The 24,095-nt window shown below is 40.6% G+C and overlaps 1 pseudogene; it reads left to right on the top strand.

The window, feature by feature from the left end:
• Positions 1-2,508: 2,508 nt before the first annotated feature.
• Positions 2,509-9,751, top strand: LOC148731589 (uncharacterized; annotated as a pseudogene).
• Positions 9,752-24,095: the final 14,344 nt, after the last annotated feature.

A 24,095-nucleotide genomic window follows, 5' to 3' on the forward strand; every position in this document is an offset into this window, starting at 1 on the left:
ATTTTTTATAGCAAATGATAAATCACCATCTCACGAAAAGTTTCCAAAACTTGGCAGCAGAAAGTATCATAATTTCATTTGGATGAAAGTTATGAATAGCAGATACAACTCTTTTCAAACGAAAAATACCTCCTAGAATTGCTATATTGGAAGAGAAGGAGCTTCATGAGACTGTAACAAGATAAAATTTAACTGTGATTTCTTCTATCTTCCTTAACACAAATTCCCCTAAATCAATGAAAATTTATACTCAACAAAAGAACTCCTATGTTTGGTTGGGCACCAGATATCTTCAATACTTCAAAGCAGGTTGCTTGTTATTTCAAATAGATTTCTTAGCTCAAGCTAGAGAAGGTCTTTACCAGCTCTATTTTCAGTTTAAGTCATCCTTTTATTCAAGTTGACTATTTTTCAACGATCAAAGTTTTTTTGGGTGAGTGCAAAGAAACGTGACCAGGAAAATACAAACTATTTTCTCTTAACTGACGCAGCCCAAAAACCTGTCTTTCTTACCTCAGCAAAACAAAAGCAGTTCAAATGGCCCATTGATATGGCGTCATAATTATTCGATCATCGCTTAAAAGTATTGTGCGGCCTTCCAATTAAATCTCTCGAAGTCACTTGTCCTGTCTTGCTTAGAGACGTGATTACTGTGCATTGCGACGAAACCAATTAGCTTTCGCATGCTAGTTCCTCAAGTGTTTTTGTTGACTACAGAAAGCACCCCATATTCTTTATCGCTGATAAAGTATTATTACCTCACGAAAAAGTTTCTAGAACTTTGACAACATAAAGCAAACTTTAACTCACTTACCTGAAAGTTATGCGTAGCAGATACAACTCGTTTCATACGAAAAAGAAACAAGCGAACATTGTAGAATACTTATCTTGATACGAAACACGTTGCAGGAGAAGGAGCGTAATACAGAAAACTAGTTTAGCAAAAAGATAAAATTGCACTGCGACTTCTGCTATCGTCGCTTTATGTTAGAAAAGAGATGTTTGTGACCTTACGTTCTTTTTATACTCTAACTGATATGATCCATTGTCTAATATGCTGACCGTATCAAATAAACGAAAGACGGAACTGTTTAGTTAAGTTGACAGTAATTATGAAAAACGCAAGGGGCAAAAAGCAGCGGATTACGGCTACCACAACTTCATTAAAGCTCCAGAAATTTTGTTGGGAGAATCATCCATTGCTTTAAGGACTAGAAGTGGAAGAGATAAGAGGACCTCAGGAGATAAAATTTTGTTTAGTGCCACAGCATACCAGCACTGTAGTGTCACAGAATACGAGCACTGCAGTGCCATAGTATACCAGCACTGTAGTGCCACAGTATACCAGCACTGTAGTGCCATAGTATACCAGCACTGCGGTGCCACAGTATACCAGCACTGCGGTGCCACGGTATAACAGCACTGCAGTACCACAGTATATCAGCACCGTAGTGTTAGTTCCAGAACTCAGTGAGATAAACCAGCTGCGAAAAAACTGCCAAAGCCTTTGAAGCTTTTAAGATCTAATGTCCGTGAGATGAAGAAGAAACGAAATAAATAGCAAACAAAACAAGTGCTTTTCGTGAAATGTCTTCTTAAATTTGTTCCAAACGTCAATATTGCATACAAGAACGCTTATTATGTCAAATATATTTCTTGGCTCAGGCTGAGAAGAATTCTGTTTCTCTACTAACTTTTAACTCAGACCCCGTTTAGTCATTTTCACTTATCTTTCATTACAGATGACGTGCCGCGAAACTAAGCCTTGACTTATAACAGTTACATAAGCCGTGAACAAAAAGTAAATATATTTGCAAATTCTTGCAAGAGAAACCTCAAGCAACAGAGACCGAGAGCAATTTTTTTCTTTATTATGGGAAAATTCATTACCTGACGAAGGATTCGTGCGATATCAGTTTTCGCGGGAAAGTTAACGCGGAATTGACGAGTTAGGTGATAGATTTTCCTTTAGTCGCCTAATTGAACAAAAATTAGTAAAATCAGAGTTAACTTCGTTTGCTTCTTCGGATGAGAAAAAAAAAAGGCTGATAGTTTCTAAAGAAACTTTTTGGGCCCCGTCGGTGGGGGTAACGAAATAATTTGAATATATCAACAAAGTTGAAATGGTAAATTTGCCATCGTTACGATTTTAAAAACTGACGTTTCCAGCGTTAGCCCTTTCGCTCCGACGAAGGGCTAACACTCGAAACCTCAGCTTTTATAATGGTAACGGTGGCAAATTTACCATTTCAACTTTGTTGATATATTTAAATTATATTGAGAAAAAGAAATGATGTGAAGTAGTTAAAAAGTAGCCTTGATTCTTCGCTGCTCAATTTTCCTCCGTATCCTTAGTCCTAGCGTGAGCTTAGCCCCACCCTGTTAATAATGGAAATAAACTTCCTTGTCCCTCACCCACCCCTTTCCTACAAAAACATGTCTAAGTACGTATCGCTAGATCTTGACACATATATTATTTGCAAAGACAACCCTAATGCCTATTGACAAAACTTTGGTTTTGCGCAGGTTCAAACAAGAAATGGCCGCTGCATTTGAATATTCGGAAGAGCAGCTAAATTACTTCAGGATTTGTTACGTTGTCACTGATATTATAACAGAGGGTCTGCGAACAATCTTTAAACAAGAATGGGACAGTCGCCACAAGACAAGACTAGGAGAATGGAAAGATCAACCTAAAAATGGACTGGACTTTTGGAATGGGGAGTCCCCTGAGAAGAGAAGCGAAAACGCTCGGCTGTTATCAACTATGCAAAATGGTGACAGAGCTGAATGGGACTGTACCATGCTGTCTTACGCTATTCTTTTTTCAGATTGTATCCACGGTCTCAATTCAGAGGTTCGATCAAACATAGATGAACTAAGAGATATTCGGAATAAAATCGCACATGACAAAGCAGGCCAACTCTCTGACGGAAATTTCAATATTCTTATATCGCGGGTGAAAACTGCATTCGTCGCCTTAAGTCTTCCCACATTAAAAATCAATGAAGTCCAAAATCAAACAGCCTTCCCTACAGAGGAGTTAAATGAAGTTTTAAGGGAGGTTAACGACCTGAGACAAAAACTTCAAGAGAAGGAAAAGGAACTTCAAGGAAAAGAAAAAGAACTTCAAGAGAAAGGAAAGGTACTTCAAGTAAAAGAAGAACAGAGGCTTGCCTTGCAAGAACAGTTACACGCAGATGTCTCTCCATTTTGCATTCTCCCTCCTAAACCAACACACGACATCGCTGCTCGAGAATCTGAAGTTGATGAAATTATGCGAAACCTGCAAACATTAAAACACACCGATGATGGGATGAGTATACTGTATTTGTCAGGAAATCCAGGAAGTGGCAAATCTCAGCTGGCCCGTTTAGCAGCCAGGCGATTCTACGACGAGCTTAAAGAAACACCTTCCGCAGCTTCATTTGTCATGACACTGAATGCTGAAAGCCCAGAAACAATTTTGAATTCGTATGTCCTTTTTGCTCAACATTGCAAATGTCCCGGATATGAAATAACAAACACTTACGGCTCGAAGGATTTGAACACAGACGAGAAGATTTCATATCTCAAGACCCTAATAAGTGCAAAAATTAATCATTACACCTCATGGCTGCTGGTAGTTGATAATGGGAACTCTCTTTCAAGCGGTCATTTGCCTGATGCAGGAAACGAGGTGTGGGCAAGGGGCCAGATGCTAATAACAACGCAGGGCACTGCGTCTATGCCGTTAACAAGCTCTTCCATACAAAACCTTTCCGTCAGCGCAGGAATGCAACCTAACGACGCATGCTCTTTGCTGAGCATTCTTTCTGATATCCCAATTAATGGCATAGAGAAAGAAGTTGCTAAGGTATTAGACTACCAGCCACTTGCCCTAGCGGCTGCAGCCACGTATGTGCGACAAGTTCGTCAGAGTAAGGTATCCTCGAGATTTGGCTGGAGCGACTACTTGAAGAAATTGGAAGAGGGGAAACGAAGTGCTACTGAAATCATTCTTGCTGAGATCAATCCAAGCTATCCAAACTCCATGACCAAAGTAATAACACTCGCTGTCGAAAAGGCGATGGCGGACGATATAATTTTCTATCACATGTTCAATTTTCTCTCTGTGTGTGCATTACAGCCGATCCTTCAAGAAGCTGTTATCGAGTACATCAGAGCAGTAGATGAAGATTTTGAAGATGAACATATGATAAGAATGAGAATGAATCAATGTTCATTATTGCTGATTGAAGAAAAAGATGAGGTAAAAGAAGAATTGAGTGGTGTCTATATTCGAGCTCATGGTGTTGTTCACGACGTTATTAAGTCTGCGACGAAAGATTGCACAAAGGATGAAGTTTACGAAGTGGTATATGGGGCTGTAATGTCATTCTCAAAATTTAAAAAATTAGATTCTATTGATGTGGGAACAAAATTAGCTCCGCATTTAAAGATGTTAAGCTCAAAACTTGAACACGTGGTAATTAGAAGAGAAAAGCCAGAATTCTCCGAAAGAGCACTTAAGTCTTTGAGTTCTCACCCTGGTGGCCTTTGCACCCTCGGTGACATGTGCCATGACCACAGTGAGTTTGGAGCAGCGATAGTCTATTATAAATTGCTGTTAAAAATGATTGAATCAAGTCACGAAGGAGGGGACCTGAAAAAAGCAGCATGTTACAGCGAATTGGGCGGGATACATACGGAGCTGGGCGAAACAGATCAAGCAAAAGACTACCATAATCATGCACTGGAGATTCGTCTGAAGAAGCTGGGACCTGATCATGTTGATGTTGCAGTCTCTTACAACAATCTGGGTAATTTGCACTGGTATCTGGGCGAAACAGATCATGCAAAAGACTACTATAATCATGCACTGGAGATTCGTCTGAAAAAGCTGGAACCTGATCATGTTGATGTTGCAGGCTCTTACAACAATCTGGGTAATTTGCACTTGTACCTGCGCGAAACAGATCAAGCAAAAGATTACTATAATCATGCACTGGAGATTCGTCTGAAGAGGCTGGGACCTGATCATGTTAAGGTTGCAGACTCTTACAACAATCTGGGTAATTTGCACTGGTACCTGGGCGAAAAAGATCAAGCAAAAGACTACTATAATCATGCACTGGAGATTTATCTGAAAAAGCTTGGACCTGATCATGTTGATGTTACAGTCCCTTACAACAATCTGGGCATGTTATACGAAGCGCTGGGCGAGACAGATCAAGCAAAAGACTACCATAAGCGTGCACTGGAGATTCGTCTGAAGAAGCTGGGACCTGATCATGTTGATGTTGCAGCCTCTTACTACAATCTGGGTAATTTGCACTGGTGCCTGGGCGAAAAAGATCAAGCAAAAGACTATTCTAATCATGCACTGGAGATTCGTCTGAAAAAGCTGGAACCTGATCATGTTGATGTTGCAGCCTCTTACAACAGTCTGGGTAATTTGCACTTGTACCTGCGCGAAACAGATCAAGCAAAAGACTACTATAATCATGCACTGAAGATTCGTCTGAAGAAGCTGGGACCTGATCATGTTAAGGTTGCAGACTCTTACAACAATCTGGGTGATTTGCACAGTCGCCTGGGCGAAACAGATCAAGCAAAAGACTACTATAATCATGCACTGGAGATTTATTTGAAGAAGCTTGGACCTGATCATGTTAATGTTACAGTCCCTTACAACAATCTGGGCATGTTATACGAAGCGCTGGGCGAGACAGATCAAGCAAAAGACTACCATAAGCGTGCACTGGAGATTCGTCTGAAGAAGCTGGGACCTGATCATGTTGATGTTGCAGCCTCTTACTACAATCTGGGTAATTTGCACTGGTACCTGGGCGAAAAAGATCAAGCAAAAGACTACTATAATCATGCACTGGAGATTCGTCTGAAGAAGCTTGGACCTGATCATGTTGATGTTACAGTCCTTTACAACAATCTGGGCATGTTATACGAAGCGCTGGGCGAGACAGATCAAGCAAAAGACTACCATAAGCGTGCACTGGAGATTCGTCTGAAGAAGCTAGGACCTGATCATGTTGATGTTGCAGCCTCTTACAACAATCTGGGTATTTTACACAGTAACCTGGGCGAAACAGATCAAGCAAAAGACTACTATAAGCGTGCACTGGAGATTCGTCTGAAGAAGCTAGGACCTGATCATGTTGATGTTGCAGCCTCTTACAACAGTCTCGGTATTTTACACAGTAACCTGGGCGAAACAGATTAAGCAAAAGACTACTATAATCATGCACTGGAGATTTGTCTGAAGAAGCTGGGACCTGATCATGTTAAGGTTGCAGGCTCTTACAACAATCTGGGTAGTTTGCACTGGTACCTGGGCGAAAAAGATCAAGCAAAAGACTACTATAATCATGCACTGGAGATTTATCTGAAGAAGCTTGGACCTGATCATGTTGATGTTACAGTCCTTTACAACAATCTGGGCATGTTATACGAAGCGCTGGGCGAGACAGATCAAGCAAAAGACTACCATAAGCGTGCACTGGAGATTCGTCTGAAGGAGCTAGGACCTGATCATGTTGATGTTGCAGCCTCTTACAACAATCTGGGTATTTTACACAGTGACGTGGGCGAAACAGATCAAGCAAAGGACTACTATGAGCGTGCACTGGAGATTTGTCTGAAGAAGCTTGGACCTGATCATGTTAAAGTTGCAGCCTCTTACAACAATCTGGGTATTTTACAAGAAGCGCTGGGCGAAACAGATCAAGCAAAAGACTACTGTAAACAATCACTGGAGATTCGTCTGAGGAAGCTTGGACCTGATCATGTTGATGTTGCAGCCTCTTACTACAATCTGGGTATTTTACAAAAAGCGCTGGGCGAAACAGATCAAGCAAAAGACTACTATAAGCGTGCACTGGAGATTCTTCTGAAGAAGCTAGGACCTGATCATGTTGATGTTGCAGCCTCTTACAACAATCTGGGTAGTTTACACAGTGCCGTGGGCGAAACAGATCAAGCAAAGGACTACTATGAGCGTGCGCTGGAGATTCGTCTGAAGAAGCTTGGACCTGATCATGTTAAAGTTGCAGGCTCTTACAACAATCTGGGTACTTTACACAGTGACCTGGGCGAAATAGATCAAGCAAAAGACTACTATAAGCGTGCACTGGAGATTCGTCTGAAGAAGCTAGGACCTGATCATGTTGATGTTGCAACCTCTTACAACAATCTGGGTACTTTACACAGTGACCTGGGCGAAACAGATCAAGCAAAAGACTACTATAATCAATCACTGGAGATTCGTCTGAAAAAGCTTGGACCTGATCATGTTGATGTTGCAGCCTCTTACAACAATCTGGGTACTTTACACAGTAACCTGGGCGAAACAGATCAAGCAAAAGACTACTATAAGCGTGCACTGGAGATTCGTCTGAAGAAGCTAGGACCTGATCATGTTGATGTTGCAACCTCTTACAACAATCTGGGTACTTTACACAGTGACCTGGGCGAAACAGATCAAGCAAAAGACTACTATAATCAATCACTGGAGATTCGTCTGAAAAAGCTTGGACCTGATCATGTTGATGTTGCAGCCTCTTACAACAATCTGGGTACTTTACACAGTGACCTGGGCGAAACAGATCAAGCAAAAGACTACTATAAGCGTGCACTGGAGATTCGTCTGAAGAAGCTAGGACCTGATCATATTCATGTTGCAATCTTTTACAACAATCTGGGTACTTTACACAGTGACCTGGGCGAAACAGATCAAGCAAAAGACTACTATAAGCGTGCACTGGAGATTCGTCTGAAGAAGCTTGGACCTGATCATGTTGATGTTGCAGCCCCTTACACCAATCTGGGTAATTTACACAGTAACCTAGGCGAAACAGATCAAGCAAAAGACTACTATAAGCGTGCACTGGAGATTCGTCTGAAGAAGCTAGGACCTGATCATGTTGATGTTGCAGCCTCTTACAACAATCTGGGTATTTTACACAGTAAACTGGGCGAAACAGATCAAGCAAAAGACTACTATAAGCGTGCACTGGAGATTCGTCTGAAGAAGCTGGGACCTGATCATGTTGATGTTGCAGCCTCTTACACCAATCTGGGTAATTTACACAGTAACCTGGGCGAAACAGATCAAGCAAAAGATTACTATAAGCGTGCACTGGAGATTCGTCTGAAGAAGCTTGGACCTGATCATGTTGATGTTGCAGCCTCTTACAACAATCTGGGTATTTTACACAGTAACCTGGGCGAAACAGATCAAGCAAAAGACTACTATAAGCGTGCACTGGAGATTCGTCTGAAGAAGCTGGGACCTGATCATGTTAAAGTTGCAGCCTCTTACAACAATCTGAGTAGTTTACACTGTGACCTGGGCGAAACAGATCAAGCAAAGGACTACTATAAGCGTGCACTGGAGATTCATCTGAAGAAGCTATGACCTGATCATGTTGATGTTGCAACCTCTTAAAACAATTTGGGTACCTTACACAGTGACCTGGGCGAATCAGATCAAGCAAAAGACTACTATAATCAATCACTGGAGACTCGTCTGAAGAAGCTTGGACCTGATCATGTTGATGTTGCAGCCTCTTACAACAATCTGGGTAATTTACACAGTAACCTGGGCGAAACAGATCAAGCAAAAGACTACTATAAGCGTGCACTGGAGATTCGTCTGAAGAAGCTAGGACCTGATCATGTTGATGTTGCAGCCTCTTACAAGAATCTGGGTAATTTGCACAGTGACCTGAGCGAACTCCAAGAGGCCAAGCATTGTCTTGATCGTGCACTGGTAATTTTTATTTGGAGATACGGTCAAGATCATGTTAGGGTACGAGATGTCAGGAGGAACTTCTCTCGGCTTCAACAGAAAAGGAGGTGCGTCGTGAATTAAGGTTTAAGCTGCTTTGAGAAGAAGAAAAGATGGACTTGTTGATAGTCTAGAAACTGGGCTAATTTATAAACGGCGAAGGCCTTTAATTCTTTGTAGACGTTGCTGTCCCTTTCCTGGAGAAGTTTCGCCAGAATCTAGACCGTTTTGATATTTTCGTTATATTTGATATCATTTGAGCTTCTTGTATCCTGATCTGCAAACTCTGTGATCGGAGACAGGTTAAAGACGTTTCCTTGCTTGAAGTCCCACGTTCCAGGACAAAATCGTTTATGAGGCGCCATATAGTGCTGCTTTTTCTGAATTATGACTTTTGATTGATTGGCTTGTGCGCATATCACTCTCTTCTTATCAGCAACGTAAATTTATAAAGTAAAAGATAGCCTGGTGGTTTAGTTATATTTTATATTTGATGGAGCTTAAACTAAAAACAGGCTCCTCCTGTAAGAAGGAGTATAATTGACAAGGTTTCCAAATGAATAGCTCAGGACTTAATAGCACTGTAGATCTCAGTCTGAGAAGTTTCAAAGTATTGTAATAGACTAAGAGAATCCTTGTGATATTACCTTAGAATTTGAAATTTCGTTGAAGTGGAGACATGAACGCTTTATCTATTATTTTCTCATACATTCTTAGATGAATGTCGCGCGTTAACTACAGAGTGTACGAGGAGCTTCGTTTAATCGGGATGATTAGGTCTAGTAATGGTTGATTTCGACTCAGTGCATCTCAGTTCACCGATCTGTAGAATAATGAGGGACTATATATACATTAGCCTTTTGTGAGAGCTTACATAAGTTTATATATTTGTTTGCGGTCAAATGTGAGATCGTAAGAGATAATGTTCTTTTCAAATACACGGACATGTTTTTGCCTGAAATAGATACTTGTGTGGTTATTATCTTTCGATTTTACTTTTGGAGCGTGCAGTGGCCCCTCCCCACCCAGATTATTCAAGCATGATTTGTTTTAGCGTCACTCCTTTGGCAAGCTCGTTATCTTGTTTTTTATTATACTGGGTGAAACTCGAAGAGAGTGCCAAACTTTAGCAGCGGCTTCAGTTGTGTATCCCAGGCGCTTGTTTTATTTTTCTTCCCCCTCCCCCGGGCCAAAAATCTTTATGTACATCTTTGGATTAGGTCCGTTGGTGAGGTTGCCGTCTACGTCGTTCCCTCCGGATTGATGACTCTGTTTAAGACGTAGACAAGTCACATGGACTTTTGTTCGATCATAAAACAGTCAACTTATGTGTTTTCTAAAGCTTTCGATTGCAATGTTCTTCTTGACCTTTTTCATTTTCAATTGTGAACATTTGTGAAAAGAGGAAAACCTCACAGCTTTGAAAATGGCTTTTCGTCGTGCAAATTAAAATGAATAGAGCAAAGAAGCACAACACCCACAAAGAATAAAGCATGTTTTATCATGAATTTGCAACTCTACATCACACTTATAGGTCGTGGCAGTACAGACCCTGCAGCGTTCGGTCCATCCAAACCCAATGAGGGCCAATATGCCCCAGGACACTTTGAGCAAGTGAGGTTAAAAATAAATGATTTATTAGAGGCCAGTCTGACCAAAATTTGCCGATTTTCGAGAACAAAAATACACGGTGTTCAGGCGCATTGCAATTTGAAAAAAAAATTGATCCTTTATTTAAGGAAAACCGAAGGTAAAAGTTTAAAACAAACATGGAGGAAAAGCCAGTAGAAAAAACCTCGTGGCGACTTACTGAACGGCGCATGCGTGCACGCGATTGCATAACAATACGTCGGAACACACGGCCTACGACCGTTTCCGCGAAAACGGTCCGTATGGCAAAATCCCAACCCAGTAAAAACTAATCACAGCGCTTGGATTTACCTCAAGACTACTTGGCCGTATGAAACTATCAAAGTGACCCTATGGGGGACCCATAGATATATTATGCAGAATACAGTTGTTTATTTCATGCGGTCAAGTCTAAGGTTAAAAAGTAAACATGATATTTAACTCTTATACCCCCTTAACAATGAGTAAGTTCTTAAGTGGGAATAGTCGGTAGTTCAAATTTTGGTAAATGTTTATCCCACCTACTTGTAGGGCGCAAAATTAGCCGTCATCCCTACAACAATAACTTCACCAATCATTGATAAGGTACATGCCATCGGTGCCATGAGGCAATTTTTATGAAGCAGAATACAAATTAACATTTGAATCAGTGTCTGAATGATTAATATATCGTGTTTCGATGAATTGTTGTGGAAACTTTGGTAAAAAGTAGAAAACATTTTTCAAAGCACTTTGAATGGATAATTAATGGCTAGTGTTTCGAGACAAGGGCTACTTGAATTTAAACTGATAAGAACGTCTTGCGCTGAGATTCGATGGCCCGAAAATGTAGGCACGGTAAACAATAGATCACGAATTATGGATGAACCCCAGAGGAACATAAATGGTTTAAATGGAGGCTTGTTTTAAACAATAACAAGGCGACACCACAACATCGGGAGCTACATTCCCTGCACTTTGCGAAAAGTCATGAGCTACTTAAACGTGCACCTGCTCTTTTGTACAGAGAAGATGCAGCAGACGGGGCCTTTTGTGTTAATTGTCCTTCTCTAAGAAGACTAGAATGTCTAACCCTTTGCAGATGTCATAGCAAAAGTAGCGCATGCTCCTGAGTTATATCAAGACCCTGAGTGTTAGTCTGCCCTGGGGCTTGAACCAGACCTCTAACCTTAGACCTCGGAGCCAAAGTCGCCCAGGAGCCATTAAACTCGCCAAATTGAGAAGCGCTCTATTTTTTTTTTTTTACTAGGTATGAACAGACTATCCTGCAATTGTCCTGCTCGTGATGTTGATAATTTACAGAGTCGCATACTAAGAAATGTTATGTTTACAACAATAAGAAGTAGAAATATGATAATTTTGTTGTCTTTATTTGAAAATGATGTGGTGTTCCTAAGATTTTTGGACGATTGTAGTTTGCTGGTACATGAGGCTAAAAATCAAGGAGGTAACAATGTACTAGAAGGAACGAGAATGGCGATCATGAGGCATGATTTATATTAACATACCTTCCAAGGTATGAAACGTATATGTGCACGATCCTTCGCAGTAAAGCACTATTTGAGCAATAGTGAAAATGAGACCTGAAAAAAATTTCAGGCCTGTACGGGATTCGAACCACTGACCTCTGCGATACTAGTGCACATATACGTTTCATAACCGCAGTTCATACATATCTTTCATATGTTTGTTGTTGTTTGATTTATCATCTACGAGTTTATGTCGAATTAATTTGATGGCCTGCTCTCAGTTGGCTTGTTAGCTCAATTGGTAGAGCGCTGCACTAGTATCGCAGAGGTCAGTGGTTCGAATCCCGTACAGGCCTGAAATTTTTCTCAGGTCTGATTTTCACTATTGCTCAAATAGTGCTTTACTGCGAAGGATCGTGCAGATATACGTTTCATAACCGCAGTTCATACATATGTTTCATATGTTTGTTGTTGTTTGATTTATCATCTACGGGTTCATGTCGAGTTAATTTGATGGCCTGCTCCCAGTTGGCTTGTAAGCCCAATTGGTAGAGCGCTGCACTAGTATCGCAGAGGTCAGTGGTTCGAATCCCGTACAGGCCTGAAATTTTTTTCAGGTCTGATTTTCACTATTGCTCAAATAGTGCTTTACTGCGAAGGATCGTGCAGATATACGTTTTATAACCGCAGTTCATACATATGTTTCATATGTTTGTTGTTGTTTGATACCTTCCAAGGTAAGTAATGTAGCGGCTGAGTTCTGATTTTGGACGCTTGCGGCCAATTTTTTAAATTTGGAAACTCGTGTATGATTTTTTTTTTCTTTTTAAATTTTGACGGTAGTGTCTGATTTTTGAGAAAGGGGCCGATTTTTCGATTTTGGACAGCAAATGATCAGTTATCTAAACAAGTCAATTATCCTAGATTCCAAGCGCGCCTCCAACTAGACCAGTGGTGGCCAAGGAGAAATGAGAAGAAAACTCACTTGTGATTTCAATGGTGAGGTTACAAGTGACATTGTTTCCTGATTGGTCCATTGCATGATACAGAATAACACGATTCCTTTATTGAACAATTGAGGAGGTTGGTGGATTTGCTGATCATGAGTTGTCCGTAGCAACCGGTTTCGTGCAGGTAACTGACGATAAAAATTGTTCTCGTTCAGCATAAGATGACATGGGGTTTTTTGGACATGTGACACCAAACGTGAGAAGAACAAGATCTGGAATGGAAAAGAGTTCGTTAGTTTCAAGCGAAAGAACAAACATAAATCAAGCTAACATATCACCTGATGTCAACTCTAACCTGACCTTCGTACAGAGTTTTACTATTTTTCACATTAGAAATGACGCATGGAACACTCATCGATTTCCCAATCGTTAAGCTCGCAAATAATTTATTTTTATCAGCACTTGCGCAAAATATCTCCTTGGCTCGTTATCAAAATGGCAGAACCTATTATCAGTCGGATCGAATACTGGCTTGGTTAACGGGAACATACAAAAGGCTTTCAAATCTTTCCCGAAATCATTTTTAACTGGAAAATAACAGTTTCCTATAAAATAATGAACAATTAAAACTTATGATCACACGAACACAATAACATACGCGACAACGTTTATCGGAGGCAAAAAGCTCAATATAGTATGAAGGTGGCAAGTTATGGGTAAACAAGTTGTGTACACAAAACTTATTGAAAAGGACTGCTGGACACAAAAATAAAAACTGCGGACATAACACAAAGTTCGTAATGATATGAAAACCAGAAGATAACTTAAGTTCCAAAAAACATGGTTAGGTAGTTATTTAAAGCCTTCTCTATTCGATTATTTCCTAGAGGGAATTTTCTGTGGAATAATAATGGTATAGGGTAAAATATGGACTGGACTGGACTGTTTTTTGGACGATTTTTTGGACGATTTTTTTGAACGATGTTTTGGACCATTTTATAAGAGGGTCGGCACACCTTTAGTACTCAGGGAGGAGTGGGTGCAGTCGAAAAGTACTGATAGAGGGGTTGGGAAGAGTTCTGTTACTCAGGGAGAGGTGGTAGGTTGTTGTAATTGTAAACACCACTGGTTAATGGAGTTTTTACTCGATCGTACAGGTTATTTTGATCGGTCTTTCGACTGCCTTCAATCAAAATGTTTGCGCTGGGCCGCGGTGTTTCTTTAATTTTTAGTAATACGAAAATGCCACGTATACACCGGACGTAAATCTTTATTGAAAATATCGCGTTTACGATCTTCCATTGTAGAGTTACTAGTCTGGCGTTGGTTATGCGTGTGCCTTTCGAGTCGACTTGTGCACCATCAGTTTTCCTTTGGGTATACAGTGTGTAATTACCAGATTTATCTATCTTCTTTTTGTCATTGAAGTTATCAGACGAGATCACGAAATTCCCTGTCCTTCGCCCTTGAAGGAATTCACAAGAATTCACACAAAAAAAGAAAAAGAATTCACAAAAAAGAATTCACAAGCACTATCGTAATTTTTACGTTTGTACGTTTACTATATGAAATCATTTTTGGTACAATCGAGTGTCTCGAGTGCATTTAGCGGGTTTTGATTGTTTTTAAACAGGCGCGCGGCAGAAAATTTAGTGGTAAAAAATTAAGACAATAGAGTGTTTCTATCTCGGAACTGGCATAGGGTAAAATATGGACTGGACTGGACTTTTTTTGGACGATTTTTTGGACTGTTTTGGACGAGTTTTAGGACGATTTTTGGACTATTTTTTTGGACTATCTTTTGGAAAATTTTATAAGGGAGGAGGCACACCTTTAGTAATCAGGAAGGGGTGGGTGCAGTCGAAAAGTACTGAGGGAGGGGTGGGGGAAGAGTGTTATCTCTTAGGGAGGGGTGGCAAGTGGTTGTAATTATAAACACTACTGGTTAATGGAGCTTTTACTCGATCGTAATAATTGTTGATTGTTTTTAAACTGGCGAGCGGAAGACATTTTAGTGGTGAACAATAAAGAAAATAGTGTTTATGTCTCGGAACTATCGATGTGATAGTTGCCCCTTGGAAATCTGATGTTCTTTAAACTAGCATATCTGCCCGAGAAGCGAAGCTTCTCGGGCAAATATTTCTTTTAAGAACATCAAATTTCCGCGGGGCAGCTAACAGCTGATAGTTCCTCGACAGAAACACACTATTGTTTAACTAGGTATTTCGGTGTTTTGCGAAATTTTGTGATCTCGCCTGATAAGATCACTGACTAAAGGAAGATAGATATATTCACTAATAACATACTGTATACACAAAGGAAAACGTGAGGCAACTGATAGTGCACACACAAGTCGACTCAAAAGGCACACGGATTACTCAACAGTGAAGGACCGTAAACGAAGTATTTTAGATATAAATTAAAGTCCAGTGTTTACGTGGCAGTTTCGCTTTCGCATAACGGAAATTCCGATATCTCGTCTGATAAAATCAATGACAGACGGAAGAGAGATAAATCTGGTAATTACACACTGTATACACGTTTTTCGAGGTGTGCGTTCTCGAGGTGTGCGGTCTGCGGTCTGCGGTCTGCGGTCTGCGGTCTGCGTTTTCGAGGTCTGAGAGAATATTGCTATGTACGATTGTACCAAAAATGATTTCATATAAAAAACGTACAAACATTAAAATTGCGATAGCGCTTGTGAATTCTCTATTTACGGCTAAAGTCAAGAGCCAAGGAAAGGAAATTCTGTGATCTCGTCCGACAACATTAATGACAAAAGATAGATAGATAAATCTGGTAATTACACAAAGGAAAACTGACGGTGCGCAAGTCGGCAAAAGGCACACGCATAACCTATGCCAGATAACTCAACAGTGGAGGATCGATAGTAAAAGCGATATTTTCAATACGAATTGAAGTCCAGTGTTTACGTGGCAGTTTCGCTTTCGCATGGCTAAAAATTTAAAGAAACGCCGCGGCCCAGCGCAAAATGTTGATTTAGGAAAAATCAGTCGAAAAACCGATTAGAATAATTATCACGATCGAGTTAAAGCTCCATTAACCAGTAGTGTTTACAATTACAACCACCTACCACCCCTCCTTGAGTAATGACAGTCTTCCCCCACCCCTCCCTCAGTACTTGTCGACTGCACCCATCCCTCCCCGAGTACTAAAGGTGTGCCTCTTCCCTTATAAAATGGTCCAAAAAATGGTCCAAGAAATGGTCTAAAAGATAGTCCAAAAAATCGTCCAAAAAGTAGTCCAGTCCAGTCCATATTTTACCAAATGACGGTCACCAGTGTGTCGCCGTACCCGCGACCACAATATCACAAAAATAATAAAGATTTTGTTACTCTTATTTAGCAAACGACGAAGGGAGACGTGATTATTTAGATAACGCTGAACATGCTCACAAACGACACCTTTTTTCGTTTCTTGTTCGTGCCCGAAAAGCAAAGGTCGAAAATATTGTAAATGCATAAATTGAAAGAAGATCAAAGCGGTCCACAAAAAACATTAGGGACTTTAAGATACCTGGACGGCTGACCTCGAGGACGGTAATATTAGGCGCGGAGGACTGGGCCGAAACCGACGTTCTTGGCGAGAAACTTTCTACGTTAAGGAGCGGGTTGTTTGAACGGAGGACGGCAGCGAACCTAAAGTTTCTAGCTCTGTTCGTAAATCATGGCATATTTTAAAAAGACTCGCGAAATGATTGTTATTGTTTACGAAGAAAATCTACTGACCGACGAAGAGTTCCTATTTCTGTACGAGGCTAATAAGCCAGTTAACTTTAAGCTGCCATACTACGAGTACGAAGAATTTAACTTATGGCTGAACATTTATGGTGAATAGCAGTAACTTATGTGATACATGGAGTGAGCAAAATAATTCTGGAAACAGATGCCAGAAAATTCAATTTCATTCAAGTTTAGTTGACATATTCGCCATCACTGCGAAGCGCAGCAAACAAACACTCATTCGCGATGGTATTTTACACTTCAGTTTCTTAACTTTTGTTTATCAAAACAAGAAATAACAGTAAGGACAGCATTTTCAATTGAAAAAGAATGAATTTTAAAAGAAATTCTCGTCAAATGTGCTTAAGTTCACTTGTGGACGGCAAAACTCTAATTCCGAAGTCCTCGACAACAACTGGACGGCAACACGTGTTGTGCAGACATGCGCAATACAGTCTACACGTGTAAAATTACTTCCGGTCAGCCGTCCAGGTATCTTAAAGTCCCTATTATAGCAACTAAGACAGTTTTATCGCCGGAAACGAGGAACTAGACGAGAAGTCGCTTGATGTTAGAGGGGTTTCAAAAAACAGTAATTATTAACAATAATCAGAGATACAATGGGCAGTTTGTAGTCAGCTATTGCTGCCATGAAGGATAAATGAGGGAGTTATATACAGACCTATGGCTGATGCAAGGAGAAATTTCCGATGAGGATGCAGACTGCTTGAGTGAAGATTACGGCGCTGGGATTTCAACTGGAAACGTTCAGTTCGTTTGATTCTTTCGTTTTCTAAGAGGAGAAAATTTGTGAAAGATTTGATGCCAGTGCATCTCAGATATTTAACAAATGGTAAACACCACAGCGTACGCTATTGAGTTATGGATGCACGCGGGAGGTTGCTAAGCACGAAAGAAGCGTAAGAGTCGCTCGAGGCGATATCCGAGAGTGACTCTGGCTTCTTGAGTGCCTAGCAAACCTCCCAAGTGCATCCATGACTCAATAGTGTATGCTGTGGTGTTTACCATCTGTTTTATAACATAACATTAATACATTGTAGCTAAGGAGTTCCCTTTTATTTAACAAATCTTACATGACCAGAAAAAACAAGCGCGCGCGGAAAAATAGTCTTTGCATTTGCTCACGCCAGCAGCGTACACCCATGGGCAAATGGGGGACGCTAAACTGACCAATCAGAGCGCGCGCTTTACTTTGGTTATGTTATGATACAAAATGAGCTTCTTGCCATGTTGATGAAAGTGAATGAAAAGTAGCGACGGATTACTTGGTTGTAACTTAATGTTTAATGTTTTGCACCTGACCTTTCACAAACGTTGAATGCATTCCAGTAATTTTGAATCGGAGCACTTTCAGATCGAGTGTTGAGAAACCAAATCAAGGAATTTAAAACAGCCAATCAGAAGAAAGGAAAGTTCTCAAGAGCCAGTGAGAACTGAAAGTGAAGTTACTTTCGACATTCGATTGAAATTGCTCTGAAGGACAAATACAATGATCTTAACCTTGATTTTTTCGGCTGAAATGTTTTCGTGTAACACGCGAAAAAATTACGCCGTTACTGAGCTCCTGGACAGAACTACCCCGCTCTCATCTCTGTCTCAGTTGAGACTGCCATCACCTCGATAGCGCGAAACTAAAGGTATCCAATGTATCTTTCACGTTAGTTCACCTCCTGAAAAGGAGCTCCCACTTCTTTACATGGGACATTTCAGACAACGGAATTCTCCATGAAACACACTAAAATGTTTCATACCCCATTTGTAGGGTCAACCCTTGCAGTATGCGATCATTTTCATGCTAAACATCTGAACACTAGGAAGGATCTAAACAGTCACTGAATCTTTTCAATTTCTATTTGTTTTAGTTTCAAGGTATTTACAAGCGATTTGAAAGAAATTCTCTATTCCAATCATTATTTCAATATGTATCTTGGAGAAAGCCCGATTTTTTGATCCACTTTCTCCGTCACACATCGGTGCAAGATCAATGTTGCGTGACCGAAAAAAAGCGTCACAAAGGGAGGATGATCGCGCTCCCTAATAATAAGTAATAATAATAATAAAACTTTACTAATGTGTCAGGGGTATTTAGCTTGAAGCTAATTGGGGAGACAACTTGGACTGTTGTTTTTTGCTGAGGGAGGAAAACCGGAGGACCCGGAGATAAATCCTCGAAGCAAGGATCAGAAGTAACAAACTCAACCCACATGTGACGCTAGGTCCGGGAATTGAACTCGGGCCATAGCGGTGGGAGGCGAGTGGTCTCACCACTACACCATCCCTGCTCCCCAGCTTCCTGCTGGCAAAAAAGCTGCTCACTACGGTTTTAAATATTGTATATACAATAGAGGATTAGTCAAGAATAACAAATGCGTTTGATATCATGTTTCGAAATAAAGAATCAACATAACTGGAAATAAATTGAGTCGGTTGATAAACCCTTCAACCTCAGTCACCAACATCTAATTCCCCCTTACAATATCACTTCTAAATCAAACGCTAGGGTTATGAGAAAAAAGACAATGATCTGAACTGAATGAAGCTCTAGATTGTAAAAAAAATTTTCTTCGCGTCAGCACTATGACTAATGTAAAGCATACAGTATTGGAAACATGCCTACCGATATTCAAGGAGCGTAGAGGGCTAAACGAAGTCTTCCTTGGATCTCCCAAGTCTTTCTAAAATCTAAATCTGTCCATAAATGGGATGTTTGATAGTGTTGTCCATTGTTGGCATAAGACCTTGTTGACGCAGTTCTCAAAATTTGGCTGAATTGAAGATAGCTAAAACGAAGTTTAGCTAAAGAAGGGCAAACTGTTGGTTTCTCAACCGGCCGACTGTTATTCAGGTAAAGCTACAAAAAGCACTGAGTTTGGTTTCGATATCTTTCTACTAGCAAACATGGCGATCAAACATGGCGGTAAACACACGATCAAACATGGCGGTACACACAGACACACACACACACACACACACACACACACACACACACAGACACACACACACACACACACACACACACACACACACACAAAAATACCCATAATTGCATGGATCTTTTGTAACACTAAATACCTCATTTTCGTTCTCGCCAAAAAAATTAAACTTCAAAAGATCGATTTTGATAAATCAAAGACAGTTTGTTTCACAATTTGTGGCAGGTGTAACTTGGGGAAGGAGGGGGGGGGGGGAGTAACTGCACGGGAGGGGGATAGTCTGGTACCCTCTCCCTTTTTCCCTCTTTCTTTCCCATCTCCTATCATATCTACCTCACGGAGTAATCTGTAATCTTCGTGACTTTCGATGGTCTAGCATTTAAATACTCAGGCATTAGAGGGATACTCTCCACCAAATGTTAACATTTAATCAAAATGTAGATCTTTTGCCAAAACGACTACTGGAAGAAGAAAAAGTTCCCTAAAACCTTTTATTTGATTAAAATCCTGTTGCAAAAGCGCGAAATTCACTCAATTCAAAGACCGGAAGTTGAAATGGCTCCTAGTTAAACATAGCCTGCGAACAGGCTCCCCGTTTAATCAGACATGGGGACACAGAAACCTTCCCCTCCCTTCCCCTGCTTCGCGCCCTCCAAGCCGGGAGCCTGTTCGCAGGCTAAGTTAAACACGTGATCAATGACGAAGAAAGGAGAACTGAAAAACATACGAGCGATCGTATTGGAGTCCGACTCTAGAGATTCGAGTTTTCCTTCTCGGATTAATCGCGGGGGTGATCGAGAGTGCAGACGCTCGTGGAACTGAACCATATATGTGTTTGAGCCTTACGACAGTGAGGCTAGTTCTGACTCCTCGAATGAACCAGATGATGCCGATCCATTCGAGCGAATGCAAAACAGACTGGTAAGCGATTTCTCTGAGCTAAAATCTTCGCCTTTTGGCAAAATCTCTTCGTTTGTCACTTCACAAAGTGAAGTGATCGTTAGATTTGAGAAATGCAGCAGTGTTTGGCCTTAAAAATGTAGGACCTCAACTTGACTAGACCTGCATTTGTTTTTAACACAATAAAGCTATTCTTTCACATTCGCTGCACGTGTTATGTAAATCTTAAACTTGCGTAATTCCTCATTCTTTTACTTCTTCTTCACCTTCTTCCTCTTGATCCGAATTTTCCTCCTCACTCTGAACCAGGGTCGACGTAATAAACTCCTTGAGCGAAGTGCGTTGTGTGCTTTTACTCTTTACTGGAACGGACGTCTGACAGCCTGCCAAGTTATTTTAGCGTGCGGTTTGGTTACTTTCTTCGGGACGGCCAAACTACTGTCACAACAGATTTGTATTTTTATGTATTTTCAAGTGACTAAATTTGCCTCTAGCGGTACGACTGCTCCGAAATTGCACAGAGACATCTTTCCCTATTTTGGGAGTTTGGGTGCCGACATCTTGAGCTTGGGGTGAGAATTCTACCGATGCAAAACCTAATTGTTCGGTAACTCTCTTTGGAAAGGGAGAGCTATTCATTTTCTATATGTGCATCGAGGATCTGAAACACGCACCGGGTAAATGAGTTGGGTTATAAGTTTGAAAGAGCTTTTTGCTGCATTTTTCAGTCAATGAATACAGGTTCATATTTGAAATTATATATGCAAGGCTAAAAAGATTAAGAAAAGTTATTAAAATGCTAAAACCAAACGTTTTCGGTTGTTTTTCATCTTCAGGGTTGAAAGTGTTGACCGTCTGTACATAACTTATGTGATTCCCGATGGGAAAAGTTTGGAGACATAAGAAATGACTTGTTTGTTCAAACTGGGGTGGAATTGTTGGATCATTAGCCCCTTCGACGATCCTACGCTTGTGGAATGTTTCTGCTAGGGGGAACACGCCAAGTGGAAGAATGTGATGGATTTTACCGCAAGTGTTTTGGAGGTTCAGAGGTGTGAGTAGGTCAGCTTTATATTTATTTTCCAGGTAATACATACCCCCTTGCAGCTTTCCGTTTTCTGTATGCTCCACGTAGTTGTTGACGATTTTGTTTTGATAATCCCGCGCTAGTGTCACGGACTTGTGAAGATGAGAGTTTTTTTTTCGTCCTCGAGCCTTTGTTTCTTTTTTACAGGCGGATTAATATCAAAAACTAAGGGAACAGCATTGTATCTTAGAGGGGCTTTCATCTTTAAACCCATAGATTTCACCAGAACCGACTGTTCCTCAAAAGAATCTGCAGTGAAATAGTGAATGCTGCACAGACGGCTACAGTTTGTTGGGTTCTCAAAATCGGATCGCGTGTTTTTCACGGCTCTCATCCATAACCTGGCGAAATTAGGATCTTCGGGCCATTTATGAAGGCTTACTCCATCGCTACGAGTATTGGAACATCCACCAGCCACACATCGTTGCGGTATTATTGTATTTTTGGGGCGCGTTTTTTATTGAAGAAATCTCGGTGCTCTAGTGAAAGAAATCTCAACGGAAGTTAAATGAGTTCTCCCTTCTAAGTCAGCTCCGTGGGGAGGCAAAGCCCTATGCTCGAACCAAGCGTTGAGAAAAGTTTCAAATTTAAACGTAAACTACAAAAGATTTACCCTTTTTTTCAAAAGATTTTGTTAGGTGCACGAATGACCAACAAATGTCCGCTAACAAAGCATATATGAAAATAGATTCCCGAGTACGATATATGGCACGCAACAAAAATTCAACAACAAGCAGTTACCTATTTTAACTATTATTTAATTAGTTTTGCATTGTCTAATTTACTTAGGTTGAAGATTAAGTTAAGCAGTTCATGAAGCAGGCTTACAATCCTTCATGCCGTGTAAGTGATCGTCGTCTTGATCAACTTCCAATTCCAACATCCGCCGACTGAAGACCACAGCGCTTGGCTTTCTTGATTTATCGCATTCTTCCCTTGTACACAAACTCTTCCGGAGGACTCCATAGTAAACTCTGTATTCTCTATCTTCTTCCTCTCTTGACTATCGTCTTTTTCATCTCTTTCTTCTCTCCGGATATCGCAAGGTCAAAAGGTCATATCCTCGTGATATCATAGCTTCCACAACTTCAGTCAGCAAGCCACCAGGGTAAGCCCTCGGCCAAATCTTTTTTGTACTTCTCACAAGCCGGCTTTTATACATTTACTTTAGTTCTCTAGAATGTTCTATTACTATTTATAGCGTATTACAAGTTGTACTATTTTTGGAAACTGCTGAGTCACATGAAAGAAGTTTCTGGAATATTACAGACTATAGATAATTCTAGAAAAGCCTGGGATTGCGTGACAGATTCAGTAAAAATAATTCAATCCTCGTAACAATTTGTTTCATTTAAGTTGTTATCCGTCTTTTCTCAAAAAGTCATCACAGGCGAGAGAGTATCCCTTTAAGCTTGAATTAACAAATGGTGAAAGGCATATAGCGTATATTAGTATATACTAAAACAGTGGATGGCGTTGAAGGCGCGCTCTGATTGCCTACTCAAACTCCGAATATCGTTTGCTATTTACCTCCGAGCAACTCGGGAAAAAATGGCGTGCCGGTTTGCATCCGTGACAAGCGAAAAAATCACTCAAATAACGACGAAGCAGTCCCTGAAAACACAGAAAACGACTAAATTTGGTTTGGCCGTGTTTAAAGATAATGGTAACCGGGAGTTTATCGATAAAAACAAATGAAAAAGGTTTTGATTACAAATGCAAATTAATCTTGCGTAACCTCACTTGTTCACTTGAAAATCAAAGTTAAATGGTATTTTTCACACAATGGTCTCAGATATAGAAAGAGTTTGCAACACCGTTTGAAGAAATGTCGCCATCAGACCTAAACAAATGTCTTCAGAAATTTTATCTGCCAGCGAAAAAACCAAACGGCAGGTTTTACAACAAAAAATCACTTACCGCGATCGGAGCCGCGTTGGATCGTTACCCGCGGGAAAATGTTGGAATCGTTGCTGGAATTTATGAATTAAAATCAGTTTTTCGTGGAGCACATTATCTCACTGTTTTAGTATATACTAAAACAACTATTCACCTCAGTGTCGGTGGTTAGCGGTGAATATTTACCTCGCCGCTTCGCGGCTCGGTTAATATCCACTACTAACCACCTCCACTTCTGTGAGTAGTTGTTAACTATTGAGTTATGGATGCACGCTGGAGGTTGCTTAGCACGAAAGAAGCGTAATAGTCGCACGAGGCGATAGCCGAGTACAACTCTAGCTTCTTGAGTGCTTAGCAAACCTCCCGAGTGCATCCATAACTTAATAGTGCACGCTATGGCGTTCACCATTTGTTTTATAACATAACATTGAGACATTGGAGGAACAGAAGTCCTTTTATTGAGCTACATCGCAAAAAAAAATGTTTTGTTTAGTCTTACATGACAAGAGAAAACAAGCGCGCGAAAATTCATTCATAGCAACTAACTGCACACCAGCAACTCGATAAAGTTTAATCACGCTTCCTGAAATACCGACCAAAATCCTCTTTAATTTATAAGCTCCGTATCATTATCCAACAACCGGGGAAAGAGTTCAGCAGAACTATGAACAAACTG

The sequence above is a fragment of the Stylophora pistillata genome, chromosome 5, assembly GCF_964205215.1.
Source record: "Stylophora pistillata chromosome 5, jaStyPist1.2, whole genome shotgun sequence".
NCBI classification, from domain to species: domain Eukaryota; kingdom Metazoa; phylum Cnidaria; class Anthozoa; order Scleractinia; family Pocilloporidae; genus Stylophora; species Stylophora pistillata.